We start from the raw sequence: 13,669 nt of genomic DNA on the forward strand, positions 1-13,669 counted from the left end.
ATATGACCAAGTCCCAAATCATGATACGGAACTACCGGAATGGTCAAAACTTTTATCCGGGTTTTCGTTTGCTCAAAATATTGACCGAAGTCAACTCAGTTGAGTTTTAAAGCTCTAGTTCACAATTTAATCAATTTTTCACATAAAAACCTTCCGAAAAATTATACAGACTGCGCACGCAAGTCGAAATACCGAGATGATTATTTAATTTAAAGATGACATTTTGAGTCATCACAAAAACTCATCTAGTTTATAATAAAATGAATAAAAGGAGAAAACCAATAGTAGGTAAAATCAATCAACCTTCCTCGAGGAACAAATGAGAAAAAAAAATTCTTAAGAGCCATTATCAACCAAACACGTATGTGCTACACTTTCAGTTGAATATCAAGAGCTACCACAACTTGATGGACATATTGGATTGTGGTTTTCGCACTAAATTGGCATCACAATGCTTGTGTTTATTTAGAACTTATTTTTGGTTAAGGAATTATTATACTGCTAAAATTAGAAAGAGAAAATCACGTCAATTCTATTCAAACTATTGTATAGAATCGCACACTATACAATAGTTTAAACGAATCATAAATGAATATTTGTAACAAAAATAGAAAGAACTATTCAAGTAAATACTGTCAGTAAACTGTATTTGTAAAATAATTCTGTAGAAAATAAAATAACATAAACAGAAATATAAACGAAACAAAAATTAATCCGAGTTAACTGAATTCACAATGTTTCCTTAAGGAATTTAATCCCCTCCTAGTACCCAAGGTTATGGATTGTGTCCTCTCAGAATTGAACGAATTACACACTGGTATAGTGGTACTTCAAATCCCAGTATTTCAGCGAACACAAAGTTCGATAGCAAATCACACTTACTGTTGTTTTCTTTGAAGTTAAAACAATGCAGAAGAAGGGAGAGAAACTAAGAAAATCATATGAAAATTCTGAGAGAATGGACTTGTATTTATAGCCAAAGTTGGGCTAGAAACTGAAGAGGTGCAACTCTTCAGAATGGCTATTTATGCAAAACGGCCATAGCATAAATGGCATAACATAAATGACTAATTTATGCAACAATAAACCAGGAAACTGAAAAATGAAAAACTGATAACGGACCGTTGGATTTAATATTAATATTTATTTTAATATTAATATTATGTTATTAAAACGAATATTTAATAACATTTCTGTTAATATTTTACTATTAATAAATAAATTTGGTCCAAAAAATTAATCAATCAATTGACCGAAGTCAAAGCCGAGCGACGACGGCGCGGGGCTTGCCTCTTTTCAACTCTTTAAGATCTAAAAGAAGAGCAATTGCTTATATACCCATAAAAAACCTCTTCCTCTTTCAATATGGGACAATGTCCCTTTATCAAGGAGGGAATCTCAAATGAAACTCAAATATTTTATTTTTCCTCCATTTCTCAATCACCCTCTTTTAAGTATTAATATACTTAAAACCCCAACAAATACGACATAATACATGCTTACTTTAGGCAAAAAAAATTCAGATTCACACTGAAATACTGAAGTAATCAACAAAAACGAAATAACAACCGCATGAAAAAGAAATTAAGGGGAAAAAATGAAAAGTTTAAACCTCATCGATAAGCATGCAATTGTCAAAACATCTTGTCTTTTTTTCACAAGTTAGCCGCATAGTTTTTCTTTACGGATGAGCAGAGAGGTTTTAAGACCTAAGAACAAACAAAAAGTCTCTTAAACCTACAAAACGTGATTTTCTTATGTAATGTATTTTTTATTTTCCTTTACAAATATGCTATGTTACATAAGTCAAATAAGGAAAAAATATATATATAAATTTTTAGTTGATTTTGAAATCTTAAATATTAAGAAAATAATAAAATGACGATTTTATCCCCTATAAATTCTATTTTTCAAGGATAAAAAAGGAGAAATACATTTCGCTAAGTGACTTCATGCTTTAATATAGTACTAGTCTTATGATACGCACTTTGTACGTGTACACTATCTCAATAAGAAAGAACTATAAAATACTGTATAAATAATATATTAAAATATTATGTTTGAGTGATAAAATAAAAGTCTATTTTTCCTAAAATGATGAATCTTCATAGAAGTTCTAAATCATTAGTCAATATATTTAACTAAAAATTTATTAATTCAATCATTTTAAATTCATAAGTTAACATGCTTATTTTTCAATTTCAGCAATCACATATAATCCTTAAAAACATAAGAATTTTTTGATTTTTTTTTGAAAAGTTATTCCCTAGTTCATTTTAGAAGACTCAAATAGGATTAACAAATTGATAGAAAATAATAATTTTGTTTTCGAAAAATTCAACTGATTTAATTTTTTAATTAATAATAAATACTATATGAATTATTTTAAACAGATTAGAAAATGAATAAATTCCCAGACCCCTCCTGCTGGGATCAAACTGGGTTTGTTGTTGTTGTTTAAAATGAATAAATTATTTTAGCTCATTGTATAATCAAATTACATAACTTATACGAAGAAAAGGTGTTCTGAAAAAGAAAAAGAAAATAAACAACACTAAACCTAAAACTTTTTAAAAAAAAAAATAGAGCACGTCAAGGACTCTTAAACAAAAAAATTCACAACAAAAAGATAATTATATGATTTTTCATATCAAAGTCCTAAATATTAGGCTATTAATTAAATGTTTGTCCCTAATATTAGAAAAATAATTAATGACAATTCCTGGTATAAGGAAAATAACTAAAATTACTACTCTATCCAATATAAAATATATTCTTAAAGGGTAAAAAAAGGCGAACAACATTTCGCTAGGGGCCTTCTTGCTTTTAATATAATATAGATATAAATATAGATAGGTATAGATAAAAGAATAGTTTTCGCAAAGATATATAGAACATATATTTTTTTGTACATGGCTTCAAGAAAATATATACTTACATACACGTATTACTATAAATTTTATATTTAGGCAAAATACGTTACCACCTGTTATACCCCATTTTAACACGGGTCAAACCAGAGTATAACATATTGGTAATTCAGAAGGTTTAATTAATTAAGAGAGTCGCCACCTAATTATTTTTAAAGGTGAATTAGGACACCTATTTACAAAATAATGCTTAAAATCAACTATGTTTTATGGTTTGCTTAACCTTAAGATTATGAGTAAGGGTTCTAATTAATCCTATAGGGAAGGTTATTAAAGCACCCTATATGATCCGTTAATAACAGTTAACCGGCCAAACTTAGATTAATTCATTATAAGTAGAAAATTTAATATTTTTATACATAGTTGGAAAATAACTTTAGAATAATTTGACGATGCAAATTGACTAAAATAGTGGCCTTCTATTGTTCGGTAGATTGCGCAAGTTTGGACATCTACCAATTTGTAAATGAGAATTGGCACGAAGGTTGAAATATGTAGAATAGTAAGTAGATTTTATCAAACATAGAGCTACGAGAAGAATCAAAGGTATGAATATTTTGTGAAGCACGAGTGGCAATATTTGAAAAATATGTAACTATTTTTTAAGAAAATAATGCGAATAAATTAACTCACGGATTAGATGGGAAAAATATTTTCTAATTATGAAATATTACGACAATTTTTTTTTAAAATTTAAAGAAGTAAGAATGATATCTTGCTATAGGGAGTGAGATGCTCATTGTTGTTTAAAAAATTCTTAATGCTAGTTTAAGGCACAGATTCGAGAAATTTATGACGAACCTGGCCTATTGAAGAGTTTATGGGAAAGACGTCGTACTTTATAAAAATAGAAGATACCGAGAGACTAAAGATATCTTAATTAGACTCTAAGAATTGGAGTAGACCTAAAAGAAATTTGAGCCTAAGTAAATACAAAAATGGTCCTCTAAAGTTGTTATGTGCGGAATAATTGGTGATCAGGGAAATGATATAAAAATAAGCAAAAGAAAAAAAATATACGAACAAATAAAAGTATATATTTAAATAAAGATATAAGCAAGTTGGATAGTTAATACTTCCTTTTTCTGACAAATAACAGATAATGTTAGTGAAAATAATAAAGTCGAGCAAGTAACATAGCGAGTAAACAAGCAAAGCATGTGACAAATTCCAAAGCATAACAAATAATAGTGTGTTTTAATATGCATGGGACCTCTGTGTGCCAGAGGTAGGCCTAACATGTATTTGAAAGATAAATATGTCATTATGTATCATCCCATTGATGTAAATTAATTAAATAATTCTATTTTTTGAAAAGCAAATAAAATGGTAAAATATAAGTGATTAAACCTCTTCTTTGTGGTCCAAAGAAAGTATATTTTCATCAAAAGAAAGTATATTAAAATATATTTTCTCATGTTTAAACTTCTCGTTAATTGTCTAATTCAAAAGATTTCATAAATACCATAAAAAAGTTGGTCATGCTCATTTACCTAGGATTTAATAAATTTAGAGCAAATGGTTCACATAATTGGCACATTCACCTTTTAAATAATGCACATATACCTGATAAGGTGTCACTTGGGGTTGAAAACCCACTCGGACATTTAGGTAAGGTTAATTAATGGATTTAATACACCTCGGGTATTAAATCACCTAAGGTTAAAATGATGCATGCTCTTAAAAGGATTTCGGTTTAGCTCTATCTTAGGCTGACTAAGAATGGTGTTTGCTAGACTGGTCATCTCCCAAGCGGACAACTCGAGAGTGGAAAGCCTGTGACTGACGATCGCACCGTTGATCGACTTACCCACGAACTTTCCCCTAAAAGGTGTTTTAAGTAGTGCACGGCCGCAAACCGCATAACCGCTAGGTGTGTGCTTTGTGTGAATTTTCCAGAAGTGAAGAAAGTGAAACGGGATGACAATTCATATAAAGCAATAAGAACAGATAAACAATTCATAAAATACAATTTATCATATAAAGGCAATTCAAATAAGCATCATAACAATAAAAAACACACAAATTAATTTTTATTACTAACCTAAGTTTGTTATGGTTTAGAACCTAGAATTCCCCAGCAGGGTCGCCATGCTGTTATACCCCATTTTAACACGGGTCAAACCAGAGTATAACATATTGGTAATTCAGAAGGTTTAATTAATTAAGAGAGTCGTCACCTAATTATTTTTAAAGGTGAATTAAAACACCTATTTACAAAATAATGCTTAAAATCAACTATGTTTTATGGTCTGCTTAACCTTAAGATTATGAGTAAGGGTTCTAATTAATCCTATACGGAAGGTTATTAAAGCACCCTATATGATCCGTTAATAACAGTTAACCGGCCAAACTTAGGTTAATTCATTATAAGTAGAAAATTTAATATTTTTATATATAGTTTGAACATAACATGTGACTATTTTTTATATAATAAAATATTACTAAATGAGTAAAATCTGAGTTTGATATGCCAAAAATTGCTACAAAGGCCATTTTATCGAAAACTTTAATTAGACTTGAACATTGTAAGAAAGAAGCAAGCTTTTTATGGACAAATGCTTACAAAGAACGCTAAGTATTTCCAAAATTGATGTGGAAAAATATTTCAGAAATAAATAAAGTCATCATCTCAAATTGTTGATTTTAAAGGCCCTTAAGACTCGTGTAAATAAAATCGGCAATTTATTATTAACTAGAGTAAATGTCACTAAACAAAATAAGATTTAGCTACCAAATCTAATATAAGACAAACCCCAAATAAATCGACAATCATAAAGAAATTAAACAAATGATAAGAGAAAAGAAAAATGAAAGACGTCATAGGCATCCCCAAGCGTTTCGCTTATTTTCTTGCTATCCGGGACATTCTAAGGGGATGCCATATGATGACTCCATGCTCGGGTATGGGAGTCTTGCAATAAGACTCATGGTTTGCTCCGAGTGCATATACAAAAGAAAGAGGGAAATAGAATTAGCAAAATAATTTCAGAGCTTAATCAACATATTAAAATAAAATGCTCACGCCTAAAGGTAAAGAATCACACCACGCGATCTATTATATATGTTATATCGCATGAATATAGCTCAGATTCCTAATCGGTTCACATACTTACGAATAATTGTGACATATTTCGAATAAACATTCCAAATTACTAATATGACACACGTATGCAAAATGGGGAAAGGAATTCTTTCAATATAACAAAAAAAAAAAAAAAAAAAAAATGAATGACAATCTCATGCCCACTTTTCTTTAGCCAAAAAAAAAATATGGACTGTTTAGTCCACCACATTACTAAAGAAGTTCCTAAAGATAGAGTTTCTGATGTGGTATGCTGAATATCAGATGCATACTAATATTACATTAGCAATTTTATCGAAAGGAGCAGCAACTCATTACTATGGCTATGATTTTAAGATAACGAGGAAATACCTAAATTAATAATATGCTTACTACCTAACAATATGCATTCAGCACTCAATGATAAATATTAGACTATTTCTGTAGTTTAATGGATCAAAGAATAAACACTAATTAATTCAAACCTATAGGCATACTTTTCTATGGTTAAACAATCCAAATAATAGACCACGAATCATTTTATACTACTCAAAGCCAATAGTTTTCTGCTTTCGGAGTCTATTATTATTCAAAGGAAACCTACACATAATTTCTAGGCTATCATTCGAAATTACCATGCGCTTTAAAAGACAAAAACAAGACAGTATTTTGGCATGGCAGGTTTCGCATACTTAATGTAACTAGATACGAATTCTTTCAAAAGAATGGTTTCTTAAAATTCTCTGCTAAATAATATGACCTATAGACATGGTATCTATAAACAAATCATTTTACTAGCCTATGATCACAACATAACTTCCAATAAATAACATGGTTTCCTAAATAAAATGAGTCTGAAACACAATATGGCAACAACTAAATCTGTTTTTTTATATATATATTAAAATGCTTAACATATGACTTTTAACGAGACCTAGGAATCACAGAATGTCAACTTAACTTAATAGTTAATCTACCAAACACATGTCGCATACCTATTTTTCGTGATATCTGGCACATAAAGGAAAAATGAAAAAGGGAACTAACAATACATTAGCAATATATACTAAAGCGTGGATTTTGTCTTAAACTTTCAGAATCGAAGGAGAAAAGAAAAGGGGAAAAGAAAAATCACTGACCTTTTTGTGGGCAGTGAACGGGGCGTCGTCAAGAAAATCTACTATCTCCGGCTTTGGCTCAACTCTTTTAGGAGATAATCAAATGCGGACACAAATAAAAATGAAAGCTTTGATAGCACTATGGACTAAATAGAGGTTTAAAGCTAGATTTTAAAAGAGTAGGAAGAAGATAAACTTTGAATAGCTAGCCAAACAGTGAGGGTTAAGGGAAATAGAAAGGGGGCGGCCAACCTCTTTTTTAAAAATGAGTTTCAAAGCAGATATTTATAGATAGAAGTTAGGGTTCTTGAGCAGAATTTTTAAATTCATATTTGAATTTTGGTCAACATACCCGTTTGAATTTGAAACGTTGGGGATTTTGGACAGAATTTGCAGACTTCACGTGATTCTTCATAACCTGAAATGGTGGGATATGCTCTTGTACGTAGGAGTTTGAAAGTTGAGAATTGGCTAAAAAAATGGAGGAAAAGTCAAGATGAAAGGAAAAGGAGTTAAGGATTGAAAAAGATGGAAAGGGAAGGGGAACGTTTTAATTTCTTGGTGAAAGAAAACATCTTTTGACTTTTTTTTGTGAAAAAGTGGGGAAGAGGACAAAGGTGTAGGTATGATATTAAATAGATGTTGATAATATTAAATAGATGTTGATAAAAAAGCAAAGTAATAATAATATTATTTACGGTACTACTATTAATTAATAGAAGTAAACGTAGTAGTAATAATAATAACAACAACAACAACAACAATAATAATAATAATAATAATAATAATAATAATAATAATAATAATAATAATAATAATAATAATAATAAGTAGTAGCAGAAACAATAGTATTAGTATAATGAAATTGTAACACTAATAGCAATAACGACAAAAATAGTAATAATTTCATGATAAAATAATAATACTACTAAAAAATGTTGGTCGTAGCCGTAGTAATTATAGTAACACTAACACCAATATCGAATTAATATTAATACTAATAATAATAATAGTACTTAGCAGTAGTCATAATGTATTAATACTAGTACTAATTCCAATAATAGTAGTAGTAATATTAATAATACTAGTAATAGTGATATTAGGTAAATAATAATAATAATTAGGTCTAGTTTGTGCTAAAAATGGTAAAATAACTATTCTTACATGATTAGTGATATTAGAAGCTCAAGTAAACAATTTGGAAGAAAAGAGGTACAAAATTGGATGTCAACACCCCCCCCCCTAAATTTGTCACGGATTATTAGTTACAATCTTAAACTATTCGTGGTCTTAGTTACCACCCTCAACTAGGCCTTTTGAGAGACCATTACCCCCTGGACGCTGATGTGACAAATTGTGTGGGTGCACTCGCCTGCCACATGAATTTTTCTGTATATGTGGCATTTTTTTTAAAAATAAAATATATTTTTACCTTTTTAAGTATGTTACTTTTTTAGATAATTTTTTTGAATACAATTTATAATAAAACTTGGATACAACTACATTATTTAGGCTAAATATTTTTATTTGGCTAAAAATAATAAAACTTTAGTTAATCTTTTTTGAATTTGACCTAAAAATAAAGATTTGTACAATTGAATAAATAGTCAAGACATCTAATAAGTTATAAAAATGCATTGTTTGTAATTAATGATTTTGGCTATAATTTTTTATATAGCTCTAAATTATGGTGCTCTAAAAATATATTTTTATTTATAGATTTTACCTGAAAAAAGTAGAAATACACAGTTGAAATAAATAGTCATTGTATCAAAAGAAGAGATAAAAAGAGTGTATAGTTGCAAAAAATAACTTACTATATGGATACATTTTTAGAGCAATAAAAAAAAGGCAGCCCAGTGCACTAAGCTCCCACTATGCGCGGGGTCCGGGGAAGAGCCGGACCACAAGGGTCTATCATACGCAGCCTTACCCTGCATTTCTGCAATAAGTAATTTTTAGAGCAATAAGTACGTTAGAAATAATAAGTTATTTCTTGCAATTGTTCACTCTTTTTATTTCTTCTTTTGATGCAATGACTATTTATTTCAACTATGTATTTTTACCTTTTCAAGTAAAATATAAAAAAAAGTATATTTTTAGAGCACCATAATTTAGAGCTATATAAAAAATTATAGCTAAAATAATTAATTTCAAACTATGTATTTTTATTACTTTTTAGATGCATTGACTATTTATTTCAATTGTATAAATCTTTATTTTTAGGTTAAATTCAAAAAAAGATTAACTAAAACTTTATTATTTTTAGCCAAATAAAAAACTTTAGCCTAAATAATATAGCTCTATCCAAGTTTTATTATAAATTGTATTCAAAAAAAATTATTTATTAAGTAACATACTTAAAAAGGTAAAAATATAATTTATTTTTCAAAAAAATGCTACATATACAGGAAAAATCCACATGGCGGGCGAGTGCACTCACACAATTTGCCACATCAGCGTCTAAGGGGTAATGGCTCTCAAAAGGCCTAGTTGAGGGAGCAATTAAGACCACAAATAATTTAAGATTGTAACTAATAATTCATGACAAGTTTAGGGGGGTGATAAGATATTTTGCCTTATATTTATACCATCTAGTTTTTCTTTTGAATTCGTTCAGGAGTCTATTTCGTATTCGCTGAAGTGTTAAAGTCAAAACATCAATAGAAGTACATGGAATTTGTTTTTGATTGACCAACAAAAGGCTTTATAAGTGAAAATCATGTGGAGTTATGTTCTAAGAACACTTTATTAATCTCCATTTTAAGACGTGAATGTGCATATAAAGTATTCTTTAAAAAAATTAATTATCTTCTTCTTTTTTCGTAGAGATAACAAAAGAGACTTATATGAATGATTTTAAAAAGTTGAATACCATACATATATAGTATATGTCTTAGGAATTATTTCGTGTCAATAGATATCATCGTTTATAAATACTGAAGTAACTTTTGACTGTCACTTTTAAATTTAAAAATGCACATATAAAGTAAAAAATTCAAATAGCCAATTCTAATTTAGTTTGGATTGACGTATTGTTACTGTTATAGTAGTTCTCTTAATTCTTTACATTTCTTTAGGTATCAAAATTGAAAAGAAAAGAAAAGAAAATTCTTGGTGTTTTTACTTTTCTTTTCTTCTTTTTACCCTTTTTTTTTTGGTTACCGAATTTCTGTTTTTCCACTAATACTACAATGTTATAAAATAAAGACTGTAAAGTAAAGACAAGTATAGAGAGAAACTGATATATTATTCAAATTCAAACTAATGTACATAATGAACTGAAATCTCTTCTATTTATAGAAGAAAGGAAGCTGTTGTGTAAGCTGCTACGCAAGTTGCTGTGTAAGCTGCTACTACAAGCTGATGTGTAAGCTGCTGTTACAAGTTGTTGTGTAAGCTGCTACGCAAGCTGCTGTGTAAGCTGCTACTGCAAGTTGCTGTGTAAGCTGCTACTGTAAGCTGTTGCGTAAGCTGCTACTATACTAGATATGGATAATCTTCTACTGAGAGCAATGTTTATCCATAACGGAGTATTGAATGGATAAGCTTATTATACCCGGTATGGATAATCTTCTACCTAGGGTAATGTTTATCCATAACCGGGTACCGAAGTGATAAGCTTCTTCAGGAAGCTTATTTCCAATAGAGTACTAAATAAATAAACATATTTACGGTGGAGTCTCATATGGATAAGCTTCTTTAGGAAGATTATTTACAACAGAATACTAAATGAACATCCATAATATAATATATTTATAACACTCCCCCTTGGATGTTCATTAAAAGATAATGTGTCTCATTAAAACCTTACTAGGAAAAACCACGTGGGAAAAAATCTTAGTGAAGGAAAAAGAGTACACATATTTAGTAATACGCATTGCTAGATGCCTCATTAAAAACCTTATAAGGAAAACCCCATGGGAAAAAACCTTAGTAAAGGAAAAGGAGTGCATCGCGTATTTTACTCCCCCTGATGAAAACCTTGTTTCAAATATTTGAGTCTCCGCATTCCAATCTTGTATACCATCTTCTCAAAAGTTGAAGTTGGCAAAGATTTAGTGAATAAATCGGTTGGATTATCACTTGAACGGATTTGTTGCACATCAATGTCACCACTTTTATTAGCATTAGCAAGATAAATAAGTGCACCATCTTCACCAAGATAGAGTATTTCAGGACCAAGGAGCTCCTCATCCTCTTCTAGAGGTTGGAACGGATCCTTATTCACTTCAAGTGATTGAATATTCATTGGTGTACTTAATGGGTACACTTTGTCCATGTAAAAGTATTTTTAAGATCCTCTTGGAGCTCTTCCGGAGTTCCAATAAGATTTATGTCACCAACATAAACAACAAGTGTAACAAATTTTGATGACATTTTCTTTATAAAAAATACATGGACCAATAACATAATTTATGTAACTTTCTTTCAGCAAATATTTACTGAGGCGATTATACCACACGCGCACAGATTGCTTTAAACCGTACAAAGATCTTTATAATTTGATCGAGTACATTTCTCAAGACTTTGAAGTATATGCTTCGGGCATTTTCAATCCTTCAAGGATCTTCATATAGATTTAGCCAAATAAGTCATATAGGTTAAGACTTGTATCTAAATGGTATGACATCTTCAAGTGTCTGGACTGCTAGTCCGATCCTCACAATCTTTTACAATATTGTGCACTATATTGTATTAAATATATCGTCGACGATCATTTTGTGTCAGTTCCGAAGCGACATAACTTGTGGAGATCTCATCACTTTCTTTATTTTCAGGTACCTGAACTTTTTCGGGAGTTTCATGAAATGTTATGTCGTGGGCTCTTCTAGAGCTTATTTCCTCCTCATTTTGATCATTAGCTCCTACTATTTTTCAAGGATTGTTACCTTTGGAACCGATTGGTCTACCACGCTTCATGCGTACAGTAAACTCTATCCTTCAGGGACTTTAATTTTAATAGGAGCATTTGCAGCTGAAATATGATATTTAATTTTGGATCAGCAAATGCTTCTGGCATTCGACTTGAATTATCTTCTAAGTGAGGATCATGATAATTCGATTCATATAGCATATTTTTCAACTGTTTATTCCATCCCCAAAATGTTAGAAAAACTAACATATATCCCCAATCATCTTTAGGAAACATATCTTTGTGTATTATGGTAGAGACATTAATCATATACCACACAACAAAAGATAGTAAAAATTTTGGTTTCTGATCCTAAACCAATTGTGAAGGGAGGACTTATCATATATTGTTGATCTGATGCATACAAGTGTTGCTATATGCAATTTAGAAAATCTTAGATCAACACATGAATCTTTGTTCTCATAAGCAATGGTTTAGCCATTAATAGGAGGTATTCAATGCTAAACCAGCTTGGATATAAACCAGCATTATCAAGATGAACTGTCTTGATTTCATAATCTGAAAATTATGCTCTTAATCGAGAAAAGCAATTCCAAATGCCAAACTACTGGTTGACAATAATTACACGTGTAACCATCTCATATATGCACCTATAAGTGGTTCACATGATAGGTGAACGGGCCCATATTCACCTTTTATATATTTCAGAATCAGGAGTCTTAGTCCCAACTTTAGCTGGTATAATCAATTCATTATGAAAACAAGCAACACATAAGAATTCCTGAAGAATCTTCTAGTTCTTTAGTATATGCTTATCTGAATTCTCAAATAGCTCATTTAAAAATGACAAATGAAAACTTCAAGTTTATCATGTCATGTGCTATCTCTTAGTAAACTTCTGATTTACCATGGCATAAACTTTTGCTTTAGTAAACTTCTGGTTTACTGTGATACATGATATAGTACAAATTAAAGAATAAGGCGGGTAACTTCTCACATACATATTATTTTACCCCCTATGATTGTGGAAACATGAAGATTATCAATCTTCCAATCATTTGTAGTCTCAATATGATAGCCATTTGTATTAGTAAACTTCAGGTTTACTACAACATATGTTTTGACCATAATCATATAATATGAATGACATATTTGTATATAAGCTCTTCGAGAGCCTTCATTTATTATCCACAATCTAATATTTATCTGGCACTACTGGTGTCATGTATTCTTTAGCCAAACATTTAGCTCTTCAGGAGTTGTTGATACATTTTGTACTATCAAATATTGCTCAGACACTATTGGTGTCATGAGAGAAAATCACAATCAAATAAACAATGTAAAACAATTGTTTAAGCACATGAAAACTCCTCTTCATAATATTTTTCCACTTCAGGAGGCAATTTCAATTGTGTTACTTCTTCAGGAGCAAATTTAAAATACGAAATATTGAGTATATATTAACTCTTTTGGAGGTGGATTGTAATGTATTCACATCAAGAGCGCGTTCATATTTACCCGACTTATTAGTATTGTCACATTCACTTCAGGGAATGGATTAATATTATCAAAAGTTCTCATCCTTCAGGAAATCGAACATAATTATCTGAATGCGCATTAATCACATCAAATTGTGATGTCTCAATCTCTTTTAAAATATTTACTACTTTATGAGCAAATC

General features: G+C 30.0%; 1 long non-coding RNA gene across 1 annotated transcript in view; it reads right to left on the reverse strand.

Moving 5' to 3' along the window:
- LOC142161892 (uncharacterized) overlaps positions 1–7,664 on the reverse strand; it is a 31,271-nt gene extending 23,607 nt beyond the window's left edge. Inside the window, exon 1 of the long non-coding RNA XR_012693600.1 lies at positions 7,134–7,664. This is a non-coding gene — a long non-coding RNA (uncharacterized LOC142161892). The remainder of the gene's footprint in view (positions 1–7,133) is intronic.
- Positions 7,665–13,669: the final 6,005 nt, after the last annotated feature.

This window comes from Nicotiana tabacum, chromosome 7, assembly GCF_000715075.1.
Source record: "Nicotiana tabacum cultivar K326 chromosome 7, ASM71507v2, whole genome shotgun sequence".
In the NCBI taxonomy this organism is placed as follows: domain Eukaryota; kingdom Viridiplantae; phylum Streptophyta; class Magnoliopsida; order Solanales; family Solanaceae; genus Nicotiana; species Nicotiana tabacum.